The 7,556-nt window shown below is 49.6% G+C and overlaps 1 protein-coding gene across 2 annotated transcripts in view; it reads left to right on the top strand.

The window, feature by feature from the left end:
* The first annotated feature begins 317 nt into the window (after window positions 1-317).
* Window positions 318-7,556, top strand: part of GPR160 (G protein-coupled receptor 160) — a 56,477-nt gene continuing 49,238 nt past the window's right edge. The window contains exons 1-2 of one of the 2 annotated variants that reach the window (XM_040480722.1): window positions 318-660; window positions 978-1,108. The gene's annotated coding sequence lies outside the window, so the exon portion shown is untranslated. Of the gene's footprint in view, window positions 661-977; window positions 1,109-1,449; window positions 1,547-7,556 lie in introns of those variants that run through there. The other variant, XM_040480723.1, reaches the window with a different exon arrangement.

Below are 7,556 nucleotides of genomic sequence, written 5' to 3' on the forward strand. Positions count from 1 at the left end.
ACCGGCAGGGGGCCCCCCTCCGGCCAGCCTCCCGGCGGGGTCGCGACGGGGCGTGCGTGTTCAAAGTCGGGCCCCCGCGGACGCCCGCGCTTCCTGGCGCCAGGCGGCTAGCCGGCCGCAGCTGGGGCTTCGGGGCCGGACTCGCAGCCCCCGCCCTCCTCCTTTGAGCGCTCGGGGCGGAGCCGGGCGGGCGCGCGGGGCTCCCGCCCCTCTCTCGGCGGTCACCTGGGGCCGGGCGCAGCAGGTGTCTGGTCTGGCACCCAGCGCCGGGAACGCGGAGCGCACGCCGGAAACCGCTGCACTTCGGGTGAGTGCGGGGGCCGGCGCCCGGCGGTTCGCACCTGCTTGCTCGCCCCGGGGTCCAGAATGGTCAGCGGCGCCCGCGTTTTCTCCGGCGCGCGTTGTGCGCGTCGAGGAAGGAGACGAATTTCTTACAGGGATTCAGAAGCTGGGGTTTACTACTTAAGAGATCCTGGAGTGGGGCGGAGGACCCTTGGCGGAAAGCTGCAGACGCCCGAGCCTGACCGCTTCGGATTGGGGGTTACCGCGTCGCCTTCGCGCCGGCGGTCTGTAGTGGGTTTCTGGTCCGGGGTCCGTGGCTTGGGTTGGCCAGACATTCACACCCTGTTTCCAGTGGAGATAGCTTTTCAACATACACAGGTGATGTAGAAATGGTCTATGTAATTTTCCTCCCCTGGCACCCAGAGGTGGATGTAATCAGTCACGTACACAGACGCACGTGTGTTCGTTGGGGCGGACTCCGCGTCCCCTCTCTTGGCCCTTCGGCGTTGGGGACCGTGCCCCCGCTCGCGCCGGCACAGAGATTAAGCCCCAAGATTTTTCAGGGCTGTTTGTTCTACGAGACCGTGGTACCCTGGTTCGTTCCTCTATCCTGGCTGGCTCAGAATTCCTTCTAGATAACCTGGGGCTGCTTTCCGGAACTCGTCAGCTGAAGCTCCTTTTTCTCACCTGGGCAGGTGGCCCTGGGAGGCGGCAGCTGGGTCCAACCCCGGAATTCCGGAGGCGACCGCCAGGACCTAGCCCGCGGAGGAGGGTCGTCCTGCGAGGAAACCGGCTCGCTCCGCCCCACCTTTTGCAAAAGACTCGGGTAAGGCTGGGATATGCTCTAACCTCATAAATAAACCCACACGGATCAGAATTGCAAAGGACGCGTGCTTGAGTGGCCCTGAGGATTGCTAATCGCTTCAGGTCAAATCGTTTCGCTTGTGCTTCTCAGATTTTTTTTTTTTTTTCTAAACGTATTTAATTACAAAAATGACTGCTTAATATACGTGTCTGACGTTTTTTAAGCAAGCCTTTAAGGCCGGAGTCTCTTTGTGGTATCCCCAGAGTTGAATCATTGGGAATTTGCCACTAGGGATCAGCGCGGCTGCCGTGAGAATCACGGGGAAGGGGGAACCTGCGGTTTAAACACTGTTGAAGAGACGTGACACAGCAGTGCAGTCCGTCTGCGAACGTTGGTTGGATCCTGATTCGAAGGGGAGAAGTTCATGAAACATTGAGCCAATAAAAGAGATGTGTACTGGTCAGTTGATCGTACAAGTAAATATTAGTTTTGTTTAGTTATTTTTGGTAATGGTGTTAGGATTGTGGTTGTTAAAAAAAAAAACCCCTTTAAAAATACATACTGAAGTTGAAATATAGATGGAGGGTTTGCTTCAAAATAAACCACTTTGGGGCAACACTGCTAGTGGAAAAGTGAGGGGGGAGCTCCAAAGGAGATTCGCTGTGAGTTGTTAATAGTTGAGGCGGGATGAAGGGTGGGGTATGGAATTCCTTACACTATTGTCTCTACTTTCCTATGTTTGGCATTTCCCTTTAAAAGTAACCACCACCATTGCCAGCTGAGCTTTTGTTTGTTTGTTTGTTTTCCTGACGGTAGGTTGGAAGGCACCACCAGTGAGTGTTTCTAGAAGAGATTCAAGGCCTTCCACAGACCCTCACTCTTTGTAAATCGGGTGTAAAACCTGCCTCTTCAGACTCATAAAACTTCTTTTTCTCCCTCGTGGGGTGCTGCTTTATTTTGCTCAGAAGGCATAGGGTGTTTGCTGAGTGCGACAGAGCTGAGGGGATCAAGTTGATGCAGGTGGATGCTGGGTCAGCCCTTTTGATACAAAGGGTATTAGCAAGCCTAGGGGTTGAGTTGTGTCCAGACAGACAGGTTGTGTAAAATGTGGTAGCAGTTTTTCTGAGCTGCCCAAATCCTTTCCAAGTTATGCACATCAAGAAACAGCTCAGAGTAGTAAACACAGTACTTATCCATTTAAGATTGGTGTATACTTTTGGAAGCATGGTATATACATCAGTAAAGAGTGTACATTATAAAAACAAATCACTAGGTAAGTGGAGGTCTACTTATTGCCTGAAAGAGATCTTAACCTATTTGTATTGTCATTTTCACCTTGTTTGCCCCAGGCATTATGACTTGAAAGTGTTTAGCAAAGAAGCGACCCCTAAAACATTCTGTGGTGTTCTTTTTCCTTTACCAGAACCTTGCTTTGAAGAAGGGGCTGGGTGGGAGGAGTAATATCTGTATATTCATCCAACTTGTTCATTTTTTTCCTCTAGATTTATTATACAATTCCTGCTCATTCTGTCATGCTTGATTGGTGATTTGGAAACATGGCGATTGCATGAGGGAGCTTTTAAAGTTTGGGGTGGGGAGAGGCATACTCCTGAAAGGTAAAAATCCTTAGTAGCTTCAGCGGAACTGATTTTAATGCCTCTTTGCTTTTAAGAGAAAACCTGTCCGTAATAGTTGAAAGTTGAAGTGTTGGTGCTCCTGGGTGGCTTAGTCGGTTGGGCGTCTGATTTCTGCTCAGGTCATGATCCCACAGTTCGTGGGTTCGAGCCCCCCATTGGGTTCTATGCTGACAGCTCAGAGCCTGGACCCTGCTTCGGATTCTGTGTCTCCCTGTCTCTCTGTCCCTTTCCCCTTCACGCTCTGTCTCTCTCTCAGAAGTAAATAAACATTAAAAAAAAAAGTTGAAATGTTAGATCAGGCCCCTCAGCCTAGACCTTGCTGGTGTAGTCCCATTCGTGTAAAAGAAGTTGTAAAGATGCTTTAAGTCAGTCAGTTGAGGAAATGCCAAAGCATGTCCCACTTTTGTCAAAGGGTGTGGAAAATAAGAGAATTGACAAAAATCCCCGTGCGTTTGGAAAATGTCATAGTGATGGTACTTCAATGAATGTGTTTGGCCTGCGGCTCAGTTTTCTTTGTGTGAGGAAAAGAAACATTGCAGCTGTTAAGTGACTTGACTTTCTTCCTCGGTTGTCTAAAACAAGGCGTGGAGAGAGAAAGCAGACTTGCTGGGCCCTTAAGTGACCAGGCAGTGACCTAATGTTTCCTCACCTCTGTGTAAGGATGGTGGGATTGGACCCTGGGGAGTTGATTGCTAATCTCTGTTTTAAAGATTGCTAATCGCTGTGACTCCATCTTCTCCCCACATCCCCTTACGGAAGGGGATAAACACATTTAGGAAAGCAGATTGCTGCTTTGTTGGCCTCGAAATGAGAGGAAAGGGTGTTGGCAATCAAGCTGATCATACTTTTCTACGTTGTAAGCGCCCTGCTTTTATCTGCACCACTTCATCCCATCCTGTGAGGTACAGCCTCAGTGCTGGTTGATTATTCTAGTTTCTAACAGATGAAAACCATGACATCTGAAGAAGCTAAGATTAGGCTAAATCGTTTCTTTAGAGTTACGGGGGGAAGGAAATTTGACATTTATGAAGAGTTCATGGTAGTCTTCGCACACACGTTTTTAATTCTCACAAATCTCCCATCAGCCCATTTTGCAGATGGCATGGTAGCTAAGTAAGGTTAATGGTGGACTTGGACTCTTGCAGCTAATAAAAGCAGAGCCAGGATTCAAACGCAAATCTGTTGGGTCTTCGCATGGATTCTCCAGCCCCTCCGCTGTCCATACTGCCTTTTGCAGACAGCTAAGCTACACACCCAAGAGTTGGTTAGTCAGTCTAGGCGAACTGTCTTTTGACTACATTCAACTGCCTTGGTTACAGATGGGGTCTGGGCCACATGCAACCAACAGAAGTTTTATCGGGCCAGCAGAAAGTCAAAACAAAACACAACAAAAAACAACAACCAAAAAAACCACTGAATCAGTGTTGAAAATTGGGAGATTTCACATGTGCTGCCCCCAGGAATTCCCAAAGGCAGTTCTAGAGCAGAGTCGTGCCCCCCTGTTCCCCTGGCCTCCGCTACTCCCTGAAGTGTCCTCAGCTTTGAGACGGGGCTCCGTCACACTCACAATGTTGTTTCTACAGTGAGCAGTCTTTTTATGCATCTGTCCAAAAGGGGATAACAAAAATAGGTTGAGAAGCTCTTGTCCCAAGAAAAATGGGATAAGCGCATATTCACCTGAGGGAATGAAGAGTCTTGTTTTCTCTGCAGTGTTTCTATGTCAGAAAGATACAGGCTATGTCATCATTTCCCCCACACCCTGCCTGCTGTGCTTATTACACAGAACTCGAGAGTTTCCTACCCCTGCTATACAACCCAGATGGAGTGATGTGTGGGCAAGACACAGAGGAAAGGGGTGCCCCCAATACCCAAACCACTCACTCTCTGTGAGTGGGAATATGGGTCTTGTGCACCAGGGTGTTCCGTGGGGAGAGGACGCCAGCAAGCCCTCCCTCTTTAAGCAGCCTGACACTGGGACCCATGTGGATCCTCCAGCTTGTGCGTTGGCTCTCCATAGCCGCTCTGAGGGTTCCCAGGACTTGCAGGGGCGCTCCCCGCTCTCCCATCACTGCCCAGCGGTCTGCAGCCAGTGACAGGTCCGCTCCTACCCACTGCTTAGGCATAGCCCCATCTGAAGCCTCTGCAGGAATGAGGAAGTGAGGTGCCCACAGCCCAGCCTTTGAGAGATTCCTGTGAGGCAAGTTGAAGGATGGCCTGATTTCCTCATCTTGAAACTTTCAGTTAAGGGTCATGGAACAGATGTTCTCACCTCTGTCCATATCTGGAGTTTTATTACAGTTGAAGCTTCCTTTCTGATCTTTGTTTCCTTCCCCTGAATTCTGAATGTTCATAGATCTGGGGTGTGGGCAGGGGGCGGGTAGAAAAGAGAAAAATACCCTAAATGAAACCCTGTTGGAGTGGTTTTGAGGAAATGTCAGGTGATGTTTTGAGGCCTTTGTTACTAGAACTGTCAATGTAGGCATGTACTTACCCTAGCATGATAAGAAAGAAGAATGGAGGGCTGCAAGTAGAATGTCTTGTTTAGTTGAAAGTAAGTTGAGAGACTGAGCTGTGTGGGAAATGCTAGAACAGCTGGTTGATTGGATCTTTTCCGGAGAACTCGGATTCAGGTTTGTGGGTGCCTGCTCCCTCAGATAGGTGATTACTAAGGCCCTTGCCAGCTGACAGATGGCATGGGAAAGCGGGTTGATTGCTTATTGGCCAGACCAAACAGAGGTGAGGCCATGCGATCCTGAGTGTGGACCATCACGAGATCACTGTATTATTTCCGGTTCTTCTGCTACCTAGCTGTGTGTCCTTGACCTACTTTTTTCAAACCACTCTGAGCCCCAGTTTTCTCCTGTGTAAAATAATAATACCCATCTTGTAGGGCTGTGTGTATTCCGTGGCCCATCAGATGTTATGGAATAAGGATTCACCATGGGTCAGCTCTTACTGTTGTTGGTAGAGCTTGCCTCCTTCAATTTTGCTTTTATTTGTAGGACTTTCCCCCATAGTTTTAGAAGGCAGGCTATAGGGTAGAGATGGTTCCCAGCTCTGATCTCCCTGTTTTCAGAATGAGCCAAGAGCTGCCCCTCTGAGCAGCCTCATGGCCTTAGAGAAATGTTCTACAGGACAAACCCTAACAGGGTGTTTGGTGTAGCCACAGCTTTGCAATTGATGAAGAGAGCTAGGCCTGAGCCCATGGCTGTGAACCCTGAGCTTTGGCTCTGTTGTTGGGGGATTAAAATCTGCACAGTCTCTGGAAAAGAGACGGACTCTCCTGGCATTCCGTGTGGGTGCAGACCCGACCTGTTGTGGAAGAACAGGCTGATGTCAGCGTGGAATAGGGAGACGCAGGAGTCCCAGCCCCACCTCTGCCACTGCTTTGTGGGGGCTCGTGGCAGACAGAGCACTCTGCGGCCAGTGCCTCGCTGCCAGCTGGGGATGAGCGTTCCTCGCAGGAGTGTTGTGAGAGGCTAACAAAAATTTTGTGAAATCCTGACACAGGTACAGTGACATACTGTGTCCCACTTGCCCCATGTTAGCAGTGAGATCATAGAGCAGGTAGACCAGCAGGTTTACCTTTTAACCTGGAGAAGTAATAAAGAGGCTATTAATTTTTACATAGCATTTTGTAGCTTTAAAAAAAGAGCTAATTTGATCATCGACCAGTGATGCAGGTTTATGTATTTGTATTTGTTTCTGTTGCCTTTTGTTGCCTATCAGGAGAGGGACACAAGTGAAGTGAGGTTCAGGCCAGAAACGAACCCAGAAATGGGAGCAAGGCAAAGGGCTATTCATTTTGCTTTATTAGAGAAGGTAAACGTGAGTTTGTATTCCTTATGCCCTTAAGGAATCCTGAGGAGCCTGATATCCTGGGGAGGGAAAGGGAGAGATTGATAATTGGGGTGTTCCTGAGAAGCAGAAAACATCCATTCTGTACAGGGAGGCTGAATGGAGGGGTGGCCAGCACCCCCCAATCAGCCAAGACAGAGGTTGCTCCTGTTGACAGCTTCTGCCCAGACCTGTTCGTGGAAGTGCTAGCTGGGGGTCAGGGAGAAAGGTAGTGGGCGGTTGGTCTCCTTCCTCCTGCCCCTTGTCCAGACTTGTCGGCTCTGCACTCCAGCCTGCGCTCGCTAACCCATTGCCTTTCTCCTTATTTCTCTTATTCCACTCCCAGCCTGGTGGTCCAGTGAGCCCTCTTACAGCCTCGCGCTCCCACCCCATCCCCAACTAATAGGCTCCCAAGTCTGCTCCCTGTGATGAGGTTTTTGGGGTGACCGTGGGGATCGTGGGGTCCAGAGCGATGACCAAGAAAGAATTCTTGAAGACATCTTTGCAAAAAGGTGATTTTATTGAAGCACAGGAACAGGACCAGAGGGCAGGAAGAGCTGCCCCGGGGCCATGAGGAGAGACTGGTTACATACTACCGTGTTGGGGGAGACAGAGTTCTGGGGAAGTTTCCAGTGAGATTTTCATATGCTAAAGAAGACTCCCAGGATACTGGAGGCCTTGGCTAGTGTCAAGCTAAGGTTATTTTTCCCTCTACAAAGCATTAGCATTAAGACAGTAGGGACTTCCTGGAGGAACTTGTTACTCTGTTAGCCTCAGGTATTTGTCAATGGGCTGCAGGTTATAAGGAAATTTAGTTTGATCTGCCATTTCCTTATGCCTTTGTTTCCCACATCACCATGGAGGGGTGATGGAGACTTGGGTCCTGCGGGACTATGATCTCTATCAGTTAACCATTTGTTTTCCACCTTCCCTTTGTTCTTGGGCCACCAGGAGTGCCCGAGGAATACCACACATACTCCACCTGTTGGCGGGGG

This window comes from Herpailurus yagouaroundi, unplaced genomic scaffold, assembly GCF_014898765.1.
Source record: "Herpailurus yagouaroundi ecotype Mexico unplaced genomic scaffold, PumYag 159, whole genome shotgun sequence".
NCBI classification, from domain to species: domain Eukaryota; kingdom Metazoa; phylum Chordata; class Mammalia; order Carnivora; family Felidae; genus Herpailurus; species Herpailurus yagouaroundi.